The sequence below is a fragment of the Mercenaria mercenaria genome, chromosome 18 (assembly GCF_021730395.1).
Source record: "Mercenaria mercenaria strain notata chromosome 18, MADL_Memer_1, whole genome shotgun sequence".
NCBI lineage: Eukaryota > Metazoa > Mollusca > Bivalvia > Venerida > Veneridae > Mercenaria > Mercenaria mercenaria.
Genome location: NC_069378.1, coordinates 3,059,837 through 3,087,381, shown reverse-complemented (window position 1 = coordinate 3,087,381; position 27,545 = coordinate 3,059,837). Strand labels below are relative to the sequence as shown.

At 34.2% G+C, this 27,545-nt stretch overlaps 3 long non-coding RNA genes across 4 annotated transcripts; all 3 read right to left on the bottom strand.

The window, feature by feature from the left end:
• Nucleotides 1-3,424: 3,424 nt before the first annotated feature.
• Nucleotides 3,425-9,014, bottom strand: LOC128550617 (uncharacterized). Its single transcript, XR_008368334.1, has 3 exons — nt 8,900-9,014; nt 7,037-7,136; nt 3,425-5,061 (listed from the first exon to the last, which is right to left on the bottom strand). It is a non-coding gene; the product is annotated as an uncharacterized LOC128550617 (long non-coding RNA).
• Nucleotides 9,015-9,468: 454 nt separating this feature from the next.
• LOC128550640 (uncharacterized) lies at nt 9,469-11,589 on the bottom strand. Of its 2 annotated transcripts, none has more exons than XR_008368349.1 (3): nt 11,557-11,589; nt 11,173-11,328; nt 9,469-9,558 (listed from the first exon to the last, which is right to left on the bottom strand). It is a non-coding gene; the product is annotated as an uncharacterized LOC128550640 (long non-coding RNA). The 2 variants fall into 2 exon arrangements; XR_008368348.1 differs by having other exon boundaries at nt 11,177-11,328.
• Nucleotides 11,590-11,591: 2 nt separating this feature from the next.
• On the bottom strand, nt 11,592-26,561 carry LOC123539170 (uncharacterized). Its single transcript, XR_006683925.2, has 4 exons — nt 21,202-26,561; nt 15,021-15,125; nt 11,841-11,902; nt 11,592-11,639 (listed from the first exon to the last, which is right to left on the bottom strand). It is a non-coding gene; the product is annotated as an uncharacterized LOC123539170 (long non-coding RNA).
• Nucleotides 26,562-27,545: the final 984 nt, after the last annotated feature.

Here is a 27,545-nt window from a genome sequence, read left to right as displayed (position 1 = left end):
CAATCTAAACACGACTACGAGCTAAAATCGACACGATTTAATTTTCGTTTGGACTCTTAAAAAAGTGTTAGGCGTCGGCGGCAAAAAATAGGGTCGATCGGGTTAGCGGAAACAAGTAACTTTTTTTAGGCCTTATTAAAATATTGGACCTGGTGCAGGAGAACAGTTATTTGATACTTTAAATCTCACACTTGGAGACATACAATCTAATGAACAAGAGATAATTAACAATATTTGCAATCCTGGTGATAAAGAAAGGACAGAAAAAAATATGTCCACTCCTATCCATGAATATGATTTAGATACTTGTGGTATATCATTATTTGTATTGATAATTGCTCATGTTTCTTTATTTCCTTTTCTTTCTTTGATCTTGAATGTACTTGTTAATCATATTATGTTAATGGTAATACCCCCGTATGCTGATTGATCAGTATATGCCCTGGAAAACACTGTTCATTCCAATAAACAATTTGAGCCGCAACATGGGAAACCCAACATAGTGGCTTTGCGACCTGCATGGATCCAGACCAGCCCGCGCATTCATTATTTATTTGAACAATTTTGAAGTGTTATGTTCTAGGCAATAGCCTACGTTGCTAAAATCTTACAGAGAGCCTCACCATTTACAAACAATGTTTTGGGTTTGATGTCATTTTTTCAACAGTATTTCAGTTATGTAACGGTGGGCAGTTAACCTAAGCAGTGTTTTGTACCAGTACTGACTTCCCCACATGATTCAGAGGTGGAGTAAAAATGCTTTCAGACACAATGTCTTTGTCATGGGGAACATATGTTCCAATCGGGGATCAAACTCGCGACCCCGCCATGATGCGCCCATCTGTTGACCTACGCCTTGCAAAGTGGGCAGGTCAGTTACATCTACATCTACGGAAATACTCCCAACAATCAGTTTCTGATCAGAACTGGTTACAAAGATAGATCTATATGGAGGTTGCTTATATTAATGTTTGCGTAGTGGTGTTAAACACTGCGAACCTTTAGAAAACAAGAGGGCCAAAATGGTCCTGTACCGCTCACCTTAGTGACAAGAGGGCCAAGATGGTCCTGTACCGCTCACATTAGTGACAAGAGGGCCAAAATAGTCCTGTACCGCTCACCTTAGTGACAAGAGGGCCAAGATGGTCCTGTACCGCTCACCTTAGTGACAAGAGGGCCAAGATGGTCCTGTACCGCTCACCTTAGTGACAAGAGGGCCAAGATGGTCCTGTACCGCTCACCTTAGTGATATTTGTGCCAGTGGAAGTGTATCATATGACATACATAAATAAACAGACTGGGAATAGAAATGTCTTTGTACTGCGTTTTTACCTTTACAGGCTATCTGCTCTCGACTTAGCAGAATTTTGCTAAAATGTGACATGTGACGAGTATATAGTGTTACCAAGGCTTTAATCATCGTTAACTTGAAACAAAGGGAGGTAATTTAAAATAAATCAGTCCAGAGGTTTCTACTTTATTCATCTGAGTACCCTGATGACCATTAAGAAATTTCATTTCAGTCTTGTCAGAAGTTACGAAGAAATATCCAGATTAAGATAAAGGGAGATGATTTGTCAAAAATTAACTCTAGAGTTGTCTACCCTGACTGCCTGGGTCCGATTGATCACATAAATGAAGTTTCGAACAAATCATGCAAATAGTTACCAAAATATGTTCATTTTAATAAGATAAAGGGAGGTAATTTGAAATACAAACAGTAAAGAGTTATCTATCCTAATAATCTGAGACCATCTGAAGGCATACTTGAACTTTCAAAACAATCACATACACATGATTAGGACTGATGAAGAAAGAAAAATGCAAAACAATGCGAAATAAAAGCAGTATTTTCGTGAATCAAGGGCACATAACTCTGGGTCCACTATTGGAACTCCTTCAAGATCTTTAAATCATACACATTCTGTGTAAAAATTATTTGGATTGGTGAAGAAATGAAGTTGCTTAAGTGTAAACAAGGGAAAATATTGTAATTTCTATAAATTCAAGATAGAATAAACTCTCACTGTCGTAATGGTCAGATTTCACTCATTATTAAACTCATTTGAGATACATATTCTGTATAAATATGATTTGGATTGCTGAAGTAATGAAGGTGTTACAGTGTAAACAAGTTAAATATAAGGATTTTTGCAATATCAAGGGCATTTTACTCTGGTCCAAGATCTTATGGTAAATACAAATACTATGTAACCATGTTTTGGATTGGTGTATTTCATTTTAAAGACTATTGATTATGTTTAATTTTTTTTTTTAGCAAAAATATACTGCAGGTCCATCTGCTGGTCAAAGAGATGTATATAGATTAAAGTACAATTCATGAGGTTTATCATATGAAAGCGATAAGCAGTTTTGCAAAATTGGAACCAGTTTCACCTAATAATCAAATCAGATCTGATTAACAAAGTAATTTTTCCTGTCCAGGAAATATGATTAGGTTATGTGAAGAAATGAAGATGCTAGAGTATAAAGAAGGTGAAATACAGCAAAGATTTTCAATCAAGGGCACATAAATCTTGTCTTATCAGCCTGACATCACTAATAATCTAAGTCATTCAAGACCTTGAAGTCATTCACATTCTATATAAATATGATTAGGATCGGTGAAGGAATGAAAATGCTGGAGTATAAACAAAGTGAAATATCAAATTTTGTCAAACAAGGGCACTTAACTCTAGACGCACCGATTTGATTTAGCCTACAAAGATTGATTAAGACTGCTTCAAAATTGTTGATGCTCGAGTATAAACAAAGTAAATGTGAACAGTCGGTCGGACGGACATTCATCGATTTTTCATGAATGATGTCAAACTGTGTGTTTTTCCATGTTGTCTTTTTGTGTTAAGGAAATAAATTCTTTACAGAGGGTAGTCTATGGAAGCCCTGTAGGAACATTTGACTTCCGTACTTCCTACTTTTTAAGTTTCTGACTTCTGCACTTCTAACTTGCAAGTTCTCGACTTCCTACTATACTTCTGCACTTCTGCATTCTATAACTTCCGACTTCCGCCCCCTTACTTCTAATTATTTCATTTTTAAGTTCTATAACTACCTCAATTCCAACTGCTCAGTGCTGACTTTTAATTTCTTCACTTAACTTGCCAACTTCCCATTTCTTGCACAGTTACTGCTTCTAACTTACTGACTTCTGATGAGATAGTGTAGAAAGAGAGACTTTTAGGTAAATAGTTGTCCATTACATCCGTGCCTTATTCAAATCAAGAGTATACTCTTCTGAAGAGAGGTGATTACTGGAAATTTTAATGAAATTGATGTCTTAGTATTAGCAAAAGTAAATGAACTTGTAAATGGCACATAAATCTCACTGTGTTATTTGACCTTGGTATACATCTGTCAACTATAAACATTGTAATAAATAAGACAAATAATGTTTAAAGTTTATTTAAAGAAATTATCATAGACACAACAAAAAGACAATACACTATTTGCATCACAATTCAATTCAATTTTATTCAGGCATAAGATCCAATTATAACAGACAGAAATAGAAATAAAAACTTGCACAGATATTAAGAACTAAAAATAATAAATATGAGTAAACCCTTATATGTTTGTACTTAAGCTTATACATAAGTATCAGGAAGCCCTTTGAAAAATCAACAGTTTTCTCTAATATTAATAATTAGGACTTATTAGGTAGCTTAAAACACAAGACTTCCTTATAAATATTGTCTTGCATACACCTGAATAAATTGTACAGTATGTCAAAAATCTACACAGATAAAATCAAAACTTCTGTACAAGATGTTGAAAATAAGGGACATCTCTGTTCGCTCATACTTTTGCTGAGCTTAAAAGATACTACTTAACTTCATATTTAAAGGATTGCTTATTCTTTTATTGTTTTATTTTACTTAAAAGAAAATATTAGTTGTGAATTGCTTTATAGTAAAAAGTTTCACTTTCGAAAGTGTTCAATTATGAATTTAAATTAACTATCATCTAATAGAAAAATGTAAATAAATACAAAAAAAACATCCACCATAATGTATTGTTCTGAAATTTGTGAAATAAAACTGTCATCAGTCCTATACTGTACCCACTTCATGTAGTTAATAAGAAGCGAACTTCAGAGTTTTTTTTAGTTACAGGGAACTGCTTATTGTTAACGAAGCGGTAGGGCCTTTTAAAGTTATGTCCAAGTAAGATGTAAAAGTTTTGCAATTATTTATTAAATGTACATGTAGCAAGAATAAAATAGTTAAAAAAATAGTCACAAAGTATTAATTTGTTCAAGAAGTCCAAAGATTCACAAGTGTATTTTTAATCAAGGAAATGGCTACATAGCAAACAAGAACAAATGAAGTGTTTCTTTAGGCAGAGTGTAAAAAGAGGACATTATGGCTTAAAGCTATAATATAGCATTTTAACAAATGAAACATTATTAACAATTTTGAACATATTAACTTTCCTAAGTTTGAGTTAAATAACACAATTCAAATTTCCAATTACAATTGTCATTTTCTACTTAAGATAATGAACATTTTGGTACCAAATTTATCACGAGTACAAGTCATTGCTTGAAATTCCGCTAAACATAAAATGTAAACCCTTAGCAGGCCTTTCCAGTTTTTCATAATAAATTTGTCTGTCTGTCAGCTATAGGCATTGTACCGGATACCAAACAGTGTCATAGCAAGATCTTATATTTAATGTGACTGTTAACTGAACAGTTTCCTTAACACTGGTAAAACAATACACTTTAGATGAAACACAGCTGAAAATCATCCTGTACAGCTGAGACAAGAACTTGAAAATCAAATTGTCTCCCATTATGAGCAACCAAAATCACTTCAGGATATTTTTAAGCAAAGTACACAATTTCTCTAAGGCCGACTGAGTACCAGTTTTCGATGTGTTGGTCCTGTGTGGACTACTGTGCTGAATCTTCCATGCAATCCTGGTAATCCTTTATGCCTCTGGTGAAATTTCCTTTTTAGGCGTGACATAGATATCTATGCTACAGGGATTTGTGTGGGATGCGGCTTTGTGTGACATGTGGCATCTTCCCATATTGAACTATATAAAAGAAATATAACAATTTACTGTATATCACTTTAAAATAAACTATGAGTAAAACTGACAAGCACTTGGACAAAATGTACAAAACTTCAAAACAGACTGATGTCTTCAAAAACAGAAACAAGTTTTATTTCTTTAACTGGTTGAAAACTAATGAATTTCCATCAATTGAAAATCAGTAACATGTAAATAAAGCTATGAAACAAAATATTAAATGTTGTCTCCACCAAAACACAATGCTACTAAAATATAAGAAGCATTCAGTATGACAAACACACACTGCATATCCATTCACTTGATTCTGTAATGGGTGAAACAAGAGGGCCATAATGGCCCTATATTGCTCACCTGAGTAGAGTTGTTTGCTTGGACAAATTTCCTAGCTAAAGCTTTAAAACAAGAAAATTAGGAGAGTAGATCAAGGTAAAGATTATGCAAGATTACTTTTGAAATCTGTAATAATAAATATTACAGGTGGTCCAAATCCTTTTGCTGTAGCTCAGAAAACAAATTAGATCAGTAGGTCACATTGACCTGTTTAAAGATCAGCAAGCAAAACTATACATGTCATCCAAATTCCAAAGCTTTATCTAAAAACAAGACAGTAGGTAAGTAGGTCACATTCATGGTCACTGAAAGTCAGTTTTAAGATCAGTGTGCAAAACTGTACATATCATCAAAATTTCAAGGCTATGTCTTAAAAAACAAGAAAGTAGGTCAGTAGGTCAAGGTTACAGTCAAGTGACCCTTAATTACTTGGGATCATAAGGTTATTATAGTTAAACAGTCTAGAAAATATGATCAAATGATTTCTGAAGAATTTTTTCCTATATAACTCCTGTAAAAACTATGTGACCCTCGGGGCGGGGCCTCTTCTGCCCAGGGGTATAATTTGAACAATCTTGTTAGACAGCCACTAGGCAATGCTATAGACTGAATATCAAAAGACTTTCAGTCAAGAAAAAAATTCCTATGGAAGTCTATGTAAAACTTGGGACCGCCAGAACATGGCATCTTTTTACCCCAGAGGCATAATTTGAACAATCTTGGTAAAAGATTACTAGGCAATGCAACATACCAAACATCAAAAGCATAGACCTTGTGGTTTCAGACAAGAGAATTTTTTAAAAATTTCCTACGTAAGTCCATGCAGAACTTGAGACCCCCAGGCAGCACCTCTTTTTACCCCAGGGGCATAATTTGTACTATCTTGGTAGAGAACCATGACGCAATGCTACATTCCAAACATCAAAGGCCTAGGTCTTGTGGTTTCACACAATTTTTATTTTGAATTTTCCTATTTAAGTCTATGTAAAAATTGACCCCCATGGTGGGGCCTCTTTTCACCCTAGGGGCAAAATTTAAATAGTTTTGGTAGGGATTCAAAAGGCAATGCCACATACCAAATATCAAAGGGCCTAGGTCTTTTGGTTTCAGACAAGAAGACTTTTTAAGTTTTTTCCTATACAAGTCTAACTAAACTTTGGGACCCCCTTGATGGGACCTCTTTTCACCCCATATTTAGTCTTTATAGAGTACCATCAGATGATGTCACATGCCAAATATTGAGGCTCTATGCCTTGTTTTTTTTGACAAGAAGATTTTCAAAGTTTTCCCTATATAAGTCTGTATACCATGTGACCCCCAGGGCAGGACCATTATAAACCCTAGGGGAACAATTTGAACAACCTTGGTAGAGAACAACTAGATGATACAACATATGGTTGTGGACAAGATTTTTAAAGTTTTTCCTTTTGAACCAGAGTTCTATATGGTATTCAATTCTTAAAGAAGATCATCCAAGGAACAGCCCTGTGAAGTTTCATCAAAACTGGCCTAATACATGTAGTTTATGAGGAGATGTTGTTTTAAGGAAAGTGTGGACGAACGGACGATGTACGGTGTGCGATCACAATAGCTCACCCTGAGCCTTTGGCTCAGGTGAGCTAAAAAAGCATTAGAATCAACTTACTTAGGTCAATGGTTTCAAGGTCAATAGTGATAGTTGTTTCCTCCACTTATAGTTCTGTAGGTCTGAAGTTGCTACGAGGAAGTGCATCCATATCTACATCCTTTTTGGCCATTCATGTAAAGGAAATTGAAAAAACAAAATTATGTTGCAATTATTAATTTCTGCATGTTCCACTTCAGAAAATGTACCAGCTGTATCTTTAGTTAGTTGCAATCTTTATTTTGTAAAAAAAGAAAAGATGATACAGATCTACTTAAGAGAAATCTGCCCTTGCAGACTGCAAGGATTAAATGCAGAGATCAGTTTTCTCTACATGGATGTTGTTAACATTGGTGAAACAATATGATAAAGTGCAGGTCCACAGTTTAATGTTGTATGATCAGTCTGCATTCATTACTTGTATACTGGGCTAATAAGTCAAAACTTTAAAAACAAGAGGCTCATTGACCATAAAGCGCTCACCTGTGTACAAGGCTTTGAGTGTGCTTGTATAAGTACACAGTTAGATTTCATCTATGTTAACCTATATTACATACATGTCACACACACTATTACAAATATCAAGGCTCTAGTTATTATCAATTCAGTGAAGATTTACCAGGCTTCTACCATAATACAAAAGCCTAAATGTAACACTGGGGTGTGGCCATCTTTTGATCTTAGGGCCATTATTTGAACAAGTATGGTATACATGAAGGGAAAAGTGACCACACCCCCCTGGCAGCCATGTTTTTTGATGAATTGGAATAACTTGAATAATCTTGGTAGAGGCTCACAATGACCATTTGTGTAAAATTATTTTAAAATCAGTCTAGCAGTTTCACACAAGAAGATTTCTGAGGATTCCACTACATACATATAGGGATAAGTGACCAATCTTGGTACAAGGTGACATAAGAACCATTTGTGTGAAATTATTTTAAAATCTGTCCAGCGGTTTAGGAGATGTTGATTGAAGATTTTTTCTATTTTTTGAGCATTGCTCAGGTGAACTAAAAAAACTGAAAATTTATTTCTGTCAATAGTTTTGACTATTGAATGGCAGAAGTCATTAACTAAATATGAACTATTATTTTCCTCATATTAATCACCAGTTAATTCATTGTAAAAAAAAAATATGAAAACTTATTTCTAAAGTCATGTTATAGAACATTTATTGAGTGGCTTGGCTTGGTAGTCAATAGTCAAAACTGTTGCCCTCAAACTTAGACTATTGACCAGCCAGCCATAAACCCTTATCATGCTGAACATAACTGAATCTGCTTTTGCTACCAGTGTAGATCATGATCAGCCTGTACATCTGTGCAGTCTGATCAAGATCTTCACTGTTTATCATTCAGTCAGTAACTTTTTGGCTTAGCACTCCTTTTAACAGTAAATAGCACTGTCCAAACTGAAAGATGGACAAGTTCATTATAAAAATTCAGCAGGGTAAGTGTTAAACTAGTGTATATTGTATATTCAGCTGTCCAGTATTTCTCCTGTTACTGAACTATCCTCTGTCAGCAGACAACAATGTTCTCATATGATGCTAAATGGTTAAGAAATGACTTGAGACATATTTCTTTCAGTCAAATTCATATGTAGAACATTCCCATCTACATTTCTAAACTTGATTTATACTCGACATTTGCACAATGATGTAATTTTTGTTTGTTTTGGGTTTAACGCCGTTTTTCAACAGTATTTCAGTCATGTAACGGCGAGCAGTTAACCTAACCAGTGTTCCTGGATTCTGTACCAGTACAAACCTGTTCTCCGCAAGTAACTGCCAACTTCCCCACATGAATCAGAGGTGGAGGACTAATGATTGCAGACACAATGTCGGCACAATGATGTAAGAAAGTATGTTTAAAAAATCACCTGACTGATAAGAAACTTCATCTAAAGCCAACTGTGTGCCCTGGTTGGTGGTTGTCTCCACTTCATGTTGTTTTCTTTGCATATCTGACAGTGAAAGTCCTGCTTTAAAGTTAACCTAAGAGACAAATAGGTAAATGTCAACAAAAACTGAAAATTTGAATACTGTTACTTATTTAAATTGAAATGTAAAACTACTATGCATCAAGTCTGCATGTGCTATGTCATGATGGCAACACCAGTTAACCTTTAGCCTGCTGGCGGCAAGTGATTCTGCCTTTGCGACCAGTGCAGACCAAGATCACATCCGTGCAGGCTGATCATGGTCTGCACTGTTCGCTATTTGGTCAGTAAATTATCCGTAAACACCCCTTCAAATAATAAATGGTACTGCCCAAATTGAATGATGGACCAGTCCATTTTAGAAATATGGCAGGGTAAGGGTTAATGCTTCCAAACATACTACTTCTTAATTATAGTACTGTTCTAACTTTTTTAAGATGCACTTACTTCTATAAAGACTTGGGAAGAATAACATATGGAACTGCAACAAAACTGGACCAAATTGCTGGAACAACCAAATTGCTGGAACAAACTGCAGGACACAACTGGAACAAACTGCCGGGACAAACTGCTGATATATAAAACTGGTAACACCAGTCCTGTCAAACAAGAAAAAAACCTGAATATACAACCAAAACCAAACAAGTCAACAGAACAAGAGCGGTCCTTAAGACAGCGCGCTCCACTATTAGTTGATTTGACAGTAAAATGAATATATGTCTCAATAAGAGACCTCTACTTTAAAAGGAAGATACTAGAAGGGGTATAATTCTGTCAAGATAATTTTTTAAGTATTTTTTCCTAAATAACTCATAAAATAATTAAGTGGCCCCGGGGCATGGCCTATTTTAACCCAAAGAGCATAATTTTTCTATATAAAACTTGGGACCCCCAGGGTAGGGCCTCTTTTCACCCCAGGGGTACAATTTGAACAATTCTAGTTGAGGACCATAAGACAATGCTACAAACAAAATATCAAAGGTCTAAATCTTGTGGTTTCAGACAAGAAGACTAATAAACTTTTTTTCCTATATAAGTCTATGTAAAACTTGGGGCCCCCGGGGTGGAGCCATATTTGACCCTAGGGGGATCATTTGAACAATCTTGGTAGAGGACCACTAGATGATGCTATATACCAAATATCAAAGCCCTAGGCCGTGTGGTTTTGTACAAGAAGATTTTCAAAGTTTTCCCTATATAAGTCTATAAAAACCATGTGACCCCCGGGGTGGGGCCATATTTGACCCTAGAGGGATCATTTGAACACTTTTGGTAGAGGACCATTAGATGATGCTACACACCAGATATCAATGCCCTAGGCCCTGTGGTTTTCAAGAAGAAGATTTTTTTAGAAAATGTTGATGGACACACGACACACATTGAGCGGTCACAAAAGCTCACCACAAGCTTTTGGCTCAGATGAGCTAAAAAGGAAGGTAATTACAAATTTTCAGAAAAAGTAATAAAATATACATTTCTAATAGGGATCTATGTCTATGTAATAGGTCTTTTTATTATTAAAATAAATCTCTAACAGAATGTATGAAAAATGTGAAATACCATAAAATGTTGCTCAAAAGTTACTGATCACATACCTTTAACCAAGATTCCTGAACCCTGAACTCTGAATATGAGCATGTAACTGACAGTCTCTCCAATTAAACTGAATATTAAAAACTTTAATGAAATAGAAAAAGTTAAAAAAACACTGGTTGCCCTTTTACACAAATGGAAATACTGCAGACTCCCATTTGAATGAGTCTACACTGTGAGTGCTAACGGCCACACCCTCTAGCCCTGGGTGAGCAGAACTCAACATTTACACATGTTACAAATTTCATTTAAATCTAACAAAGAATCAATTCCACATAGAATTTTACGAGCTTCAAAAAATGCGCAAGTTGGCATTAAATTTAATAATCTTATAACTTTAACCCCTACCATGCTGGCACAAGTGATTCTGCCTTAGTGACCAGTGAAGATCATGACCAGCCTGCACATCCATGCACTCTGATCATTATCTGCACTGTTTGCCATTTAGTCATTATCTTTTTGGTATGCAAACCTTTTAACATATAATGTTACTGTCCAAATTGAAAGATGGACAAGTTCATTATAGAAATTTAGCAGGGTAATTAATGGCTAATGTAAAAAAAATTCTGAAATGGCAGTCTATAAAAACAATTTGACAAACAGAATCTTGAACATTTTACCTACGAGAGGGATACATTGGCTGGAATATTGGAATCAATGACTGCTATTTTGATGGTAGCTATAAGTTTTCCCAAGTTTTCTATAGTTCTTCACCATCATCATTTTCTGTCCAGTCACTGTCATTTTCCATCAGTCTCTCCTTGCAGCTTCAACTGCTGAAGAAAATGAATTCATGTACATACATACTGCAAAAAATATGTATCTTGTAAAATGGATTCCATGAAAATACACCTATATTACTCTAATAAACTTACTAGGATTTTATCTTTTAATTTATTAGATTTTATTTATTAGAACAAATTTAAGAAAACAGACTTATATAAACATGTTATAAGTCTTTCCCTGATTTACACTGAAGAGCATCATCAAAATGTCATACCTACCTACTGGTATTTTTTTAATGATGAAGATTTGTCATATGAACTTCCATAATGTGGACCATACCATTATGTGCTTTTGAAGATTCCTGGATAGAAATATCTCAATGACACAAAATATGATGAAAAATATTATGCGTTTTGTAAAATGTGATGTTCTTTTATTTTTTTTACAGGTAGCAGAACACAATTAGTAAAGATTATGCCATATTTTTACAGGCAGCAGAACACAATAAGTAAAGATTATGCCATATTTTTACAGGCAGCAGAACACAATAAGTAAAGCTTACTCCATTTCTTTCTTGAATGAATCTGCTGTAACTTGACGAGGACCTCCTGGGCTCAACATTGGCTGAAATGAAAATTTTTTTTTATTTATTTTGTAATTAGGCCAAAAGGTTCAACAAATGTGAAAAACAAGAACAAGAATAAAGTTTGGGTTCTTGAAATTTATGCCTTTCAACTGGCTCTAGCTTTAAAACCATATCAAATTAGGAGCTGTGACCCTTAATTACCTGTCTAACTAGGTATGATTTTGGAAATTTACAATTTAACTGTCTGTAAATAAAATCTGTATTTTTTCTTAATGGACAACACAAACAAGAGCTGTCACAGGAGACAGCGCGCTCGACTATTTCGATGCTGGATAGTGAAACTGGGCACATCTGAGGAAACTAGAGCTGTCACTGGAGTGTTTAATGACTCCAATTGTGGATGAAGATATTGCACAATAGCCTGAGTCTAGGTCAAAAATATCAACTTAAAGTAATAAGAGAGGTAAAGATAAAATGTATCAAAACACTATATATGTATATCCTAAGCAAAAAGGGGCATAATTCATTAAATATTGGTGCCAGAGTTATGCAGCTTGTGTCATATAGTGTGGGTGATGATGCTGAACAAATATTTTAAGTTTGAATCAAATCCATTCAGTAATAACAGAGACAGGGTGAAAGTGCATCAAAACTTTAACCTAAAATTCTAAGTAAAAAGGGGGAATAATTAATGAAAAATTGATGCCAGAGTTATGCACCTTGCATCATATGGTGTGGGTGATGATGTTGAACAACCATTTTAAGTTTGAATCAAATCCATTCAGTAATATCAGAGACAGAGTGAAAGTGCATCAAAACTTTAACCTAAAATTTTAAGTAAATAGGGGAAATAATTCATGAAAAATTGGTCCCAGAGTTATGCACCTTGTGTCATATGATAAGGGTAATGATGGTGAACAATTGTTTAAGTTTGAATCAGATCCATTCAGTAATAACAGAGATAGAGTGAAAGTGCATAAAACTTTAACCTGAAATTCTAAGTAAAAAGGGCAGTAATTCATGAAAAATTGTGCCACAGTTATGCATCTTGTGTCATATGATGTGGGTGATGATGCTGAACAACTATTTTAAGTTTGAATCAAATCCATTCAGTAATAACAGAGACAGAGTGAAAGTGCACCAAAACTTTAACCTGAAATTCTAAGTAAAAAGGGGGAATAATTCATGAAAAAATGGTGCCAGAGTTATGCACCTTGTGTCATATGATGTGGGTGATGATGTTGAACAACTATTTTAAGTTTGAATCAAATCCATTCAGTAATAACAGAGATAGAGTGAAAGTGCATCAAAACTTTAACCTGAAAATCTAAGTGAAAAGGGGGGATAATTCATGAAATATTGGTGCCAGAGTTATGGCCCTTATGTCAGATGATGTGGATGATGATGAGGAATAAGTATTTCAAGTTTGAATCAAATTCATCAAGTAATTACAGAGATAAGTTGAAAAAAGAGAAAATGCACCAAAACTTTAACCAAGGTGGGGACGCGGAAAGACGCTGACGCCGGGGCGAGTAGGATAGCTCTCCATATACTTCGTATAGTCGAGCTAAAAATTATAGAGTACCAAGGATTTTGTTGATATGGCAAAATTTATGTGTAAATATATAAAGAATGTATGTAAATGTAAAGCATATTACCTCAGGACGGGGCCATATTTGACCCCAGGTGGATAATTTGAACTAACTTGTTAGAGGACCACTAGATGATCCCACATACCAACTATCAAAGCCCTAACTACTGTGGTTTTGGACAAGAAGGTTTTTCCTTTCAGTTGCCATGGAAACCAGAGATCTGCATGGATTTCAATTTTTTGAGCAATTTTGATAGGGTGGCACCCAAGGATTATTTTTGTGAAGTTTAGTTTAAATCTGTCTAGTGGGTTTGAAGATGATTTTTGAAATTTACAATATAGCCATATAGGGAAAATAGGCCCCCCTGGTGGCCATGTTTTATACCAAAACAGAATGGCTTAGGCAATTCTGGTAGAGGGTCACCTAGAGATCATTTCTACGAAATACTTTTGAAATCCAGCTAACAGTTTCTGACAAGACATTTTTACTTTTGGTTGCAATTCCTTTTGGTTGCAATGGCAACCAGAGTTCTGCATGGAATTAAATTCTTTGGGCAATTTTGAAAAGGGGCAACCAATGGATCGTTCCTGTGAAGTTTGGTGTAAATCTGCCCGGTGGTTCTGACAAAGATGTTTTTACCAATTGTTGACTGTAAAATCAATGTTATAAAATGACAAAAATATTTATTTTAAATCATTTTTAAGAATTGTTCTCATTAACTTTTTTTTTTAAACCTGTCCATAATGAAACTTTGCAATTTATAAAAGTTGTTTATTTTATAGCCAAAACAAGTTCTGATGTGATATTATGGTCATTTCTTTGAATCTTTAATTCCACAGTCTGTTACCCCTTACCCTGCTAAATTTCTATAATAAACTTGTCCATTTTCAATTTGAAAAGTACCATAAACTGTTAAACAGGGTACATAACAAAAAGGTACTGACTAAACAGCCAACACTGCAGATCATGATCAGACTGCATGGATGTGCAGGCTGATCTTGATCTGCACTGGTAGCATATGTCAAGCGTGATTTTCCAAAATGGTCATACATTCTTTAATTACCTGCATTAAGCAGCCGCTTTTTCCTACTCCCTTGGCTGGCTGCTCAAGACTGAATTAACTTCAGTGGCAATAAAAGCACCCCCCCACCACCAGAAGGTTGAAAGAGAAACATCAGCAGAGGAGAAGTGGAGATAAGGCTTTAGGGTAAAATGAGTTAAGTATACTACAAAAAATAACAAAGAACTAAAAATGGTACTTGTATATATCAAATTTTAAAAAAGAAATGGGATCAAGATTCACAACTCTGTGTTCTTAATGTACAACATGATGATAAATTTGACAAAAATTTCAGTGTTTAGTTGTATCAGTATTATTTGTATATCTGCTACTATATTTCACTTGGCTGTATTCTTTGGCTTAAAAGATCTCTGTTAGACTTGATCATTCAATAAGCTGAAATTGAAAATAGTGTGCACCTTTCCATCAGACTGTAAAGTAAATATACAGCAGTACAAGTATTTTAAATAACCAAAATCCTTGTTAAATGATACCATGACTTACCTTCATAACCTACATCCATATTATCATCAGACCCCTTCATGTTCTTTTTTAGCCGATCCCTTTCTCTGACCTCTCTAGCTCTTGCAGGAAACCAACTACTGATATCTGAAATAATGATTTTTTGGTTCATATCGAGGTTTTTTGTCAGGTCATGTTGACCTTAGTCTTTTGAAAGGAAAGAAGATAAAGTGATTGACAAAACTGCCTTGCATTCATTGTCTTTTACCAGAAAAAGAATAGGTATCAACAACATGCTATTGTTGCAAAAAGCAACAATATTTCTAAAAGAGCTGACATTGTCTTTAAAATCAGAGTACAGTAAAACCTGTCTTAAGCAGCCAGCCAAATGAGTGAAAACAAGGAGCTGCGTTCAATAAATGCTTGATGCCCCCAGTGGCATCCTTGTCGATAGATTTTGCACCTAAGTCCAAATCGAGGTCAAGGTCAAGGTCAAACTGAGGTCAGGTGATGCTTGAAGATGAGGAATGATCACAGTTTACATCTGTATCAGTATCAATTCATTCTTGTAAGGGGTATTGATGCTAGACGAAACGGCCCCATTTGGTTAACCAATAGATGGCCCATATAAAGCAACCTAAGTCCAAAATGAGGTCACAGTCAAGGTCAAACTGAGGTCAGGTGATGTTTGAAGATGAGGAATGGTCACAGGTTACATCTGCATTAGTATCAAGTCATTCTAGTAAGGGGTATTGATGCTAGACGAAACGGTCCCATTTGGTTAACCTCGTACGGACGGACGAACGAACGGACGGATGGACAGACAGGACAATCACTATATGCCTCCCACATCAGTAGATGCTTAAAGCATTTCGCTGCTTAATGCAGGTAAATAACAGAATGAAAGACTGTATTTGGAAATGAGACACTGGCTGCTTAACACAGGCTGACTGCTTAATAGAGGTGACCACTGCAGCAGGTTTTACTGTATGCTAATTTTAGCCATGGCTAATGTCCAAGTAAACTTTTCGCTCAAGTGATTACATTACTATGACCTGTGCCGCATTAACAAATACTGTATAATAAAGCACATTTGTCAAAGTGTTGAGGAATCCAAATAACCCAAGGTGAAACATCCTACAGTGGATATAGCTAGTTTATGGCATGTTTTGAAAACCTGCATTAGCACTAGAGGGGGCTCAGAGCGAAACTAGTCAATGCTTATAAATATAAATAAGTCAGATTTAAAATTATTTTAAATCCTTTTAAATAAAAAAATGTAAACAAAGAATTTTATCAAAAGTGGAATGATTTCTATTCTGGAAAATACACCTATTTAGCTTGTAACATTAAAGAAATTTAAAATGGATTGATGTTCCGTCTGCTCGCAGTCAAACCTTTACTTTTATGGATATTTCAGTGAAATAGATCATCGGTAATACTTTTTTATTTTTTTATAAAATATGTATCTGAACAATGCTTGCTATCTGATTATTTAACAGTCCTTTTGTAATACCCAAATGTATTTTGACACTGTGTGTATGGGGTATAGACATAAATGCAGTATGGGGTATAGCCCTTACCCTACTAAGTTTCTTTAATGGACTTGTCTATCTTTCAATTTGGACTGTACCATTAACAGCTAACAGTGGTGCTTACCATAACTGAATGGAGAACAGAGCAGAACATCTGTGCAGTCTGATCATGATCTACACTGGTTGTAAAAACAGAATTAATCACGTCCAGCATGCTACGGGATAGACCCTAGATACTGTCATCATGTCCAGCATGCTACGGGATAGACCCTAGATACTGTCATCATATCCAGCATGCTACGGGATAGACCCTAGATACTGTCATCATGTGCAACATGCTACAGGATAGACTCTAGATACTGTCATTTTATTTTGCTGGCAAGAAATTTCGTGGTTTTTGTCAAAATGGCAATTTTGTGGGGATATGAATATGTGGATTTCAACTATTGAACATAAAATGAATGGGAAGTTTAACTGTTCATTGGGATTAAATTTTGTGGATTGACACAACCATGAAATCCACAAAAGTCAGTACCCCATGAATATTATTGATTTCACAGTATCCTTTATGGGTGTATAAATGAAGAAAATTGAAATGTACAGGAGGTAATGCTGTTAGAATAACATTTGATTATACACTTTCTTGATGTTTTTTAAAAGATTTTATTTTTTTCAAAAATGCATCATCACTTTCAGACCATTAATTGCAACTCAAATGGTTGGTTAAAGTAAGACTTGTACTATATTTCTGATAAGTAAAAGTCTTGTAAAAAAAAAAAAAATATATATATATATATATATATATATATATATATATATATATATATATATATATATATATATATAAAACTTGCTAAAATTATTAGAAAAAAGAATTCTTTGTTTCTGGTAACATGCTCAAAAAAATTAGGGCAGGTAGGTCAGAAACTCTATTATTTTTGGGGGGATTTTTTTTTTATAAAGGGAGACTTCTGGGAAATTATGTTTTTGTCAAAAATGAATACAAATAAGGGGGTTATACCTCTAGAGCATCAGTTAGTTGATTTCTAACATCATTGTCCATGTTTAAAACATTCTAACATCACTGTCCATGTTTAAAGAATAAAAAGTTCAGTTTTACAATTTTTTATCAAAAAGATATTAAAAATTTTCTCCAAGGCCATAAAAACATTAAGGGTCAGGCCAAATATTTAGGGTATGTCGGGATACCTGAAACAAACATTTTTTTTACACCTTAGCAATGCTGATAAATTGATAAGTCATGTTATTGGCCCAATCAACTTTTGCATCAGATCATGGCCAGTATATTTCCATTTTATCTTTTCTGAACAACAATGATGTAAAAATGCTTTTATACTGTGATATATCAACTGATAGGTTTCTTGAAATTATCAAACATTTAATTTTAAACTGACATATTTCATCCTAACAATGGTATGAAATTAAGAAAGTTAGACAGTCACTGCAAGATAAAAATATTGAATTATAAATCAAGTCCTGAGAACTTTGCAGAGAACAACCACGAACACTTGTTGATTTTGTCGATGAAAATGACAGGTTTCTAAACAAAACACAGATTTTGTAATAAAAAGTTTTTTGCACAGGCGCCACTTGATGCATTGCTATTTTAACTGATATTACTTTACTGAATATGCTTTCAGGTTACTATAATACAATAGCACTTAGTCTTGTTGTTCAGGAAGTCATTTCTTCTACACATGTGTATCGGACCACAACGCACGCTGAGTGCGACCGGCTAAATCCACAGGTGCACATCCAGTCTTGGTGCGCAAATAGGTGTCACCCTCTCAAAAAAAAAAAAAAAAAATTTAAAACCACTGTTATAATCCTAAAATGAAAAAAAAAGTTTTTGATTTGTTTCCTATTTACTCTTACATGGAAGAGTTTATAGGAACGATCTTTTTTTTTATAAACTTTTTTTTGAGGGGGCAGCACCTAAATGGGCACCAAGACTGGATGGGCACCTGTGGGTAAATCACCTGCAGTTTTAGCACTTTTTATTTTAAACTGCTTCAAAAATTGCTAAATGGTGCAGATAAACACGCAGCCAATTTTCAGTAAACATATAAGCATTTCCTTTCCTACAGGGTATGAATTTATGTAAGAATTGTCAGTAAAAAATACAAAGTGATTTGGTCATTATAACTATACTTCCATCTGAGTCTGATTACTACTTCCAGTCTTCCATTTACCGATATTTTCTCTCAAACTATAGAATACCAGACCAAAGAATTAACATTGATAAGAAAAGATTCCATATGAAAAGATATATTTTATTTCATAAAAATCTGTCAAATAATTACTGCAATGACTACTGAAGACATGTGGTATGCGATGTCATGAAAACTTTAGTCAAATGAAAAAAAGTAGAGAAAAAAATAAGCTGTTAGTCAAACCCGTCGACATAAATCAATTTGGGAGTTCTATGTCGACTTCAATCTGGCATTACTGCAAAAAAAAAACAAAGACAAATATCAAACAGGGAAAGCCAGGTACCAAAAACGCAGCCTCCCCAAAACGAAACCCACAGCATGCAAACGTGCACACCACAAACACACACACACACACACACAGACGCACACACAAAGCCAACATATGAGGACAAAACGAACATACAAAGGAACACAGTGGGGCACAGATTACTAAAGTCACCATCCATCGAGTAATCGCCCTTGTAGTCGAGTGGTTAGTCGCTGACTTGAAATCACTGTAACCTGTGGGGGATAGGTTTGAGCTTGCTACCAGCCATATCTCTTTATGTGAGAACAGTTGGCAGATTCTTACGGAGGAAGGTGCCCCGCCATGCATTATTTCATCACGAGCGGACACCTGGGTAGAACCACCGACTTTCCGTACATAAGCCAGCTGGATGGCTTCCTCACATGAAGAATTCAAAGCCCCGAGTGAGACTCAAACCCACTTTGATAAGGGGGATTTGATTTGAAGTTGGCGACCATAACCACTCGGCGAGTCCAGCACTTAAGGTGTTGATTTCAAGTACAACGGCTACAGGACCAAAATTTGAATTGATGATTAGGTGTAAGTACATGTTCAATGTACGAAACGAAATGACTCCAGTTGATTCAATCGCATGTTTACTAGATTTTCAAACACATAAAACTTTATTACCTTTACAACTTGAGTTACGTATATAAACAGTACATTTATGTTTAAATACGATAAAAATACACATGTTCTTCAGGACATGTGTAATTTTACATGTATAAACACATCTTTTGATCTTAAACTTATATGCACCCGCTGACTTAATTTGCATTTTGTAGTGAGTGATTTTTTAACAGTTTTTCACAAGGAAATCAATTAAAGAAAAAAATTATACGTGAAATAAATTGAGATAAAGCGACGTTAATCAACAGCTATCAAATGGGACAGTTTTACACACATAATGTAATCGGGCCGAGTGGTTGATGTCTATTCTGTACCGTTCTGGATAGAGATTGTAAAAAATGTTCGACTTGAAACTGATTCTGAGACACGGCTAAAAACTGCAATATCATGTTTTTAAAAACCGTTAATACATTGCATGACTGACTTTTCAGTTTATGTGTTGTTTAGACAATTAACAGGAAAACCCCACAGAATTTTAGATGAACATAACTTGTCTCGCATCTTGGGCGAAGTTTATGTTTTTGACTGTTACAAAATTAGCCACTCATGATAAGAAAATCGATATCAGTCAGTCACTCCATGTGTATGATGCAAACACTGAATCGGCGCACTATTCTGAAATTGGCAGTAAAATCTGAAAAGAACGCCCATGTATCAAATTTGTAAGGACGTTTTGGTTCAAAGCAAACATAAAAGAAACAACTAAAAATTTGGATAAGGCCTTAAAAAAATCTTTGTTTCCAGTAACATGCTCTAAAAAATTTGGGTAGGTAGATTGGAATCTTTTTTTGGGGAGGGCGGATCCTGTTTTTTTATTGAGAATTTTCGGAAATAATTTTTTGTGTTGAAAAATGAATACAAATAAGGGGGTTATGCCTTTAGAGCATCAGTTAGTTGATTTCTTACATCACTGACCATGTTCAAAGCATAGATAGTGCAGTCTTGCAACTTTTTGCTAAAAGTTTATTTTAAAAAAAAGTTCTCTAAGGCCAGTAAGGTCGGGCCAAAATTTTAGTGTAGATCAGGATACCAGAAACAAACAATTTTGTTTTACACCGAAGTATTATACATACCATTTTTGTAACTTATTGTAGTAAGTACACCCAATAGACAACGAATACAGATATGTACCTCTCTGGTCTGTACAGAATAAAACTACCCCCCTTAACAGTATTCTAGTGAGAGGAGCTATACCCTGTACAGTCCATCCATGTGATTGATGATGTATTTCAAATCAAGTTGAACTCGGAGAGCTCCTGTATCTGACATAGAATGATCTAACAATACAATTTGAACAAATCACAAGATTCAGTTTTTTGTTAACTGATGTAGTTCTGTTGTTAAACGAAAAAAAAAAGCAAAAAAAAAAATTTGTAGCCGTTAGCATTAGAACTTTAACCTTCACCTTTTTTAGCAATGGCAATAACAGTATGCTTTAAATGTTCTACATGCATAGTGTGTACTCCCTAACTATCTGCAGAAGTCCGAATGTAGCATTTTAAGAAAAAAAAAATTAATATGAATTTAAGTTTCATTACCTCAACATTCTTGTATATGTTGACCAGCTATATCCGCTCTACGATGTATCACCGTGAATCTACTATATGTTGAAATACCATCTGTCCATGTTGGTGCTGGTGGTCTGTGGGATTTTTTCCAGTTGGCATTTTTCTTGCATGTGAAAATTTTTATCATCTGTCGATTAAGCAGTCTGATTCTTCATCCATGAGTGTTTCTCCTAATAACAGTGTTGATGTTTTGGAAATTAGGCATCTAAAACTGTGGTAAAAGTTACATGGAATACATTAGTTAAATCCTCTTAAGCTAAAGTCTAGATCAATCATCCTCCACCTCTAATTTGAGTGGAGAAGTTGACATTTACCTGTGGTGAACAGGTCAACATATCAATGAAACCTTTTATACACAACACTATCATTATAAACAGCAATACATACCAGTGCCTATCATTTGGTTTGGAAATCAATCTTGTAGCCTACTACAGATTCCTACTACTAACCTACTCACTTCTTATATAGTGTTACTATTATCTCAATTGCATGAATAAAACATATTTACACAGGGTCATATTTCATAATAAATCTATTTATACACATATTTTTTCATCCTTTTTTGTGGCCATACTCAACACTATTTTAATTCCAATATGCTCCATATATATTATTTGTACTATCATACATGGGTTACCAATAAGAAATGAGATGGACTGGGTCAGGATGGATTAGGATAGGAATGAATGGGGAGGAACTGAAATAGACTGAACAGAGTTCCCAACCCCCACAGAGAGTATAAATTTCAATTAATAACATTTTATTTCTTTCTTCACTTTAAACACGACATGCGAATACAGTCACTTTCTTCGCAGACAGTCTTTATTCTTTTCCAGGGAAAATCCAGTGCTGCTTCTTCCGCTCACCTTGACAATATTTTCCTGCAACATATCTCATATTTAGCTTCCACACATACTGAAATTAAATAAACTTGTGTAAGTAAAAGCATGGCAACATGAAATGTACATTACTTTGTAATTCAGCAAATATGCAAGTAACACAGAAAAAATATATACCTTTCAAACAATTCTTTTTCCAAACTTCTCAAAATATCGCGAGTGTAACTTCCGAAAACTATGTATGAACTTTCAACTGTTCATGCAAGCCTGGTTCCAGATTTAATAATTACATCACTTCAGATAAAAGATTGTTTTCATAATAATATTATGAACATCTTGAAAAACTGATGTTTTTCACATTTTCTATCATATAAATTTACTTTAAAAGAAGTGTACTTTTACCACTTCTTAAGGGTTACTATTGTGTCAATTGCATGAATAAAACATATTTACACACTGTCATATTTCATAATAAATCTATTTATACACATATTTTCTCTTCCTTTTTGTGACCATGCTCAACATTAATATTTCAATTCTAATATGCTATATTATATATTATTTGTACTATCATACATGGGTTACAAATCAGAAATGGGATGGACTGGGTCAGGATGGATTGGGATAGGAATGAATGGTTAGGAATTGGAATAGACTGGACAATGTTCCCATCCCCCGCAGAGTATGTATTTCAATTATTAATATTTTATGTTCTTTCTTCACTTTAAACACTACAAATGAATACAGTCAATTTCTTCACAGACAGTCTTCATGCTTTTCCAGGGAAAATCTCGTGCTGCTTTGTCGACTTGTCTTGACAGCATTTTCCTGCAACATATCTCATACTGAAATTTAATAAACTGGTGTAAGTAAAATCATGGCAACATGAAATGTACATTACTTTCGTAATTCAGCAAATATGCAAGTAACACAGAAAAATATATACCTTTCAAACAATTCTTTTTCCAAACTTTTCAAAATATCGCTAGAGTGAAACTTCCGAAAACTGTGTATGAACTTTCGAATGTTCATGCAAGCGTGGTTCCTGATTTAATAATTATTCCACTACAGATAATAGACTGTTTTCATAACAATATTATGAACATCTGGAAAAACTCATATTCTCCACATTTTCTATCATATACAAACATTTACATTAAAAGAAGGGTTCGTTTACCACTTCTTCTAAAGTGTTACTATAAAAAATTATTGTAAGAGTCAATTGCATGAATAAAACATATTTACTCACTGTCATATTTCAAAATAAATCTATTTATACAAATATTTTCTCTTCCTTTTTGTGGCCATACTTAACACTATTTTAATTCTAATATGCTCTATATATATTATTTGTTCTATCATACATGGGTTACCAATAAGAAATGGGATGGATCGGGTCAGGATGAATTGGGATAGGAATGAATGGGGAGGAACTGGAATAGACTGGACAGAGTTCCCAACCCTCACAGAGAGTATAAATTTCAATTACTAACATTTTATTTCTTTCTTCACTTTAAACACTACAAATGAATACAGTCACTTTCTTCGCAGACAGTCTTCACTCTTTTCCAGGGAAAATCTCGTGCTGCTTCTTCGGCTTGCCTTGACAACATTTTCCTGCAACATATCTCAAACTGCAATTAAATAAACTGGTGTAAGTAAAAGCATGGCAACATGAAATGTACATTACTTTTGTAATTCAGCAAATAAGCAAGTAACACAGAAAAATACATACCTTTCAAACAATTCTTTTTCCAAACTTTTCAAAATATCGCGCGAGTGAAACTTCCGAAAACTGTGTTTGCACTTTCAAATGTTCATGCAAGTGTGGTTCCAGATTTAAAAATTATTCCACTACAGATAATAGACTGTTTTCATATTACAATATTATGAACATCTCGAAAAGCTCATATTCTCCACATTTTCTTTTTTACCACTTCTTGTAAAGTGTTACTATAATAAATTATTGTAAGGGTCAATTGCATGAATAAAACATATTTACACACTGTCATATTTCATAATAAATCTATTTATACACATATTTTCTCTTCCTTTTTTGTGGCCATACTCAACACTATTTTAATTCTAATATGCTCCATATATATTATTTGTTCTATCATACATGGGTTACCAATAAGAAATGGGATGGACCAGGTCAGGATGAATTGGTATAGGAATGAATGGGAAGGAACTGGAATAGACTTGACAAAGTTCCAAACCCCCACAGAGAGTATAAATTTCAATTAATTACATTTTATTTCTTTCTTCACTTTAAACACTACAAATGAATACAGTCACTTTCTTCACAGACAGTCTTCATCCTTTTCCAGGGAAAATCTCGTGCTGCTTCTTCGGCTTGCCTTGACAGCATTTTCCTGCAACATATCTCATACTGAAATTAAATAAACTGGTGTAAGTAAAAGCATGGCAACATGAAATGTACATTACTTTTGGTAATTCAGCAATAAGCAACTAACACAGAAAAATACATACCTTTCAAACAATTCTTTTTCCAAACTTTTCAAAATATCGTGAGAGTGAAACTTCCGAAAACTGTGTATGCACTTTCAAATGTTCATGCAAGTGTGGTTCCAGATTTAATAATTATTCCACTACAGATAATAGACTGTTTTCTTATTACAATATTATGAACATCTCGAAAAACTCATATTCTCCACATTTTCTTTTTTACCACTTCTTGTAAAGTGTTACTATAATAAATTATTGTAAGGGTCAATTGCATGAATAAAACATATTCATACACGGTCATATTTCATAATAAATCTATTTATACACGTATTTTCTCTTCCTTTTTTGTGGCCATACTAAACACTATTTTAATTCTAATATGCTCCATATATATTATTTGTTCTATCATACATGGGTTACCAATAAGAAATGGGATGGACCAGGTCAGGATGAATTGGGATAGGAATGAATGGGGAGGAACTGGAATAGACTGGACAGAGTTCCCAACCCCCACAGAGTATAAATTTCAATTAATAATATTTTATTTCTTTCTTCACTTTAAACACTACAAATGAATACAGTCACTTTCTTCACAGACAGTCTTCATTCTTTTCCAGGAAAAATCCAGTGCTGCTTCTTCGGCTTGCCTTCACAGCATTTTCCTGCAACATATCTCATACTGAAATTTAATAAACTGGTGTAAGTAAAATCATGGCAACATGAAATGTACATTACTTTCGTAATTCAGCAAATATGCAAGTAACACAGAAAAATATATACCTTTCAAACAATTCTTTTTCCAAACTTTTCAAAATATCGCTAGAGTGAAACTTCCGAAAACTGTGTATGAACTTTCGAATGTTCATGCAAGCGTGGTTCCTGATTTAATAATTATTCCACTACAGATAATAGACTGTTTTCATAACAATATTATGAACATCTGGAAAAACTCATATTCTCCACATTTTCTATCATATACAAACATTTACATTAAAAGAAGGGTTCGTTTACCACTTCTTCTAAAGTGTTACTATAAAAAATTATTGTAAGAGTCAATTGCATGAATAAAACATATTTACTCACTGTCATATTTCAAAATAAATCTATTTATACAAATATTTTCTCTTCCTTTTTTGTGGCCATACTTAACACTATTTTAATTCTAATATGCTCTATATATATTATTTGTTCTATCATACATGGGTTACCAATAAGAAATGGGATGGATCGGGTCAGGATGAATTGGGATAGGAATGAATGGGAAGGAACTGGAATAGACTGGACAGAGTTCCCAACCCTCACAGAGAGTATAAATTTCAATTACTAACATTTTATTTCTTTCTTCACTTTAAACACTACAAATGAATACAGTCACTTTCTTCGCAGACAGTCTTCATTCTTTTCCAGGGAAAATCTCGTGCTGCTTCTTCGGCTTGCCTTGACAACATTTTCCTGCAACATATCTCAAACTGCAATTAAATAAACTGGTGTAAGTAAAAGCATGGCAACATGAAATGTACATTACTTTTGTAATTCAGCAAATAAGCAAGTAACACAGAAAAATACATACCTTTCAAACAATTCTTTTTCCAAACTTTTCAAAATATCGCGCGAGTGAAACTTCCGAAAACTGTGTTTGCACTTTCAAATGTTCATGCAAGGGTGGTTCCAGATTTAATAATTATTCCACTACAGATAATAGACTGTTTTCATATTACAATATTATGAACATCTCGAAAAGCTCATATTCTCCACATTTTCTTTTTTACCACTTCTTGTAAAGTGTTACTATAATAAATTATTGTAAGGGTCAATTGCATGAATAAAACATATTTACACACTGTCATATTTCATAATAAATCTATTTATACACATATTTTCTCTTCCTTTTTTGTGGCCATACTCAACACTATTTTAATTCTAATATGCTCCATATATATTATTTGTTCTATCATACATGGGTTACCAATAAGAAATGGGATGGACCAGGTCAGGATGAATTGGTATAGGAATGAATGGGAAGGAACTGAATAGACTTGACAAAGTTCCCAACCCCCACAGAGAGTATAAATTTCAATTAATTACATTTTATTTCTTTCTTTCACTTTAAACACTACAAATAAATACAGTCACTTTCTTCACAGACAGTCTTCATCCTTTTCCAGGGAAAATCACGTGCTGCTTCTTCGGCTTGCCTTGACAGCATTTTCCTGCAACATATCTCATACTGAAATTAAATAAACTGGTGTAAGTAAAAGCATGGCAACATAGAAATGTACATTACTTTTGGTAATTCAGCAATAAGCAAGTAACACAGAAAAATACATACCTTTCAAACAATTCTTTTCCAAACTTTTCAAAATATCGTGAGAGTGAAACTTCCGAAAACTGTGTATGCACTTTCAAATGTTCATGCAAGTGTGGTTCCAGATTTAATAATTATTCCACTACAGATAATAGACTGTTTTCTTATTACAATATTATGAACATCTCGAAAAACTCATATTCTCCACATTTTCATTTTTACCACTTCTTGTAAAGTGTTACTATAATAAATTATTGTAAGGGTCAATTGCATGAATAAAACATATTCATACACGGTCATATTTCATAATAAATCTATTTATACACGTATTTTCTCTTTCTTTTTTGTGGCCACACTAAACACTATTTTAATTCTAATATGCTCCATATATATTATTTGTTCTATCATACATGGGTTACCAATAAGAAATGGGATGGACCAGTCAGGATGAATTGGGATAGGAATGAATGGGGAGGAACTGGAATAGACTGACAGAGTTCCCAACCCCCACAGAGTATAAATTTCAATTAATAATATTTTATTTCTTTCTTCACTTTAAACACTACAAATGAATACAGTCACTTTCTTCACAGACAGTCTTCATTCTTTTCCAGGGAAAATCTAGTGCTGCTTCTTCGGCTTGCCTTCACAGCATTTTCCTGCAACATATCTCATACTGAAATTTAATAAACTGGTGTAAG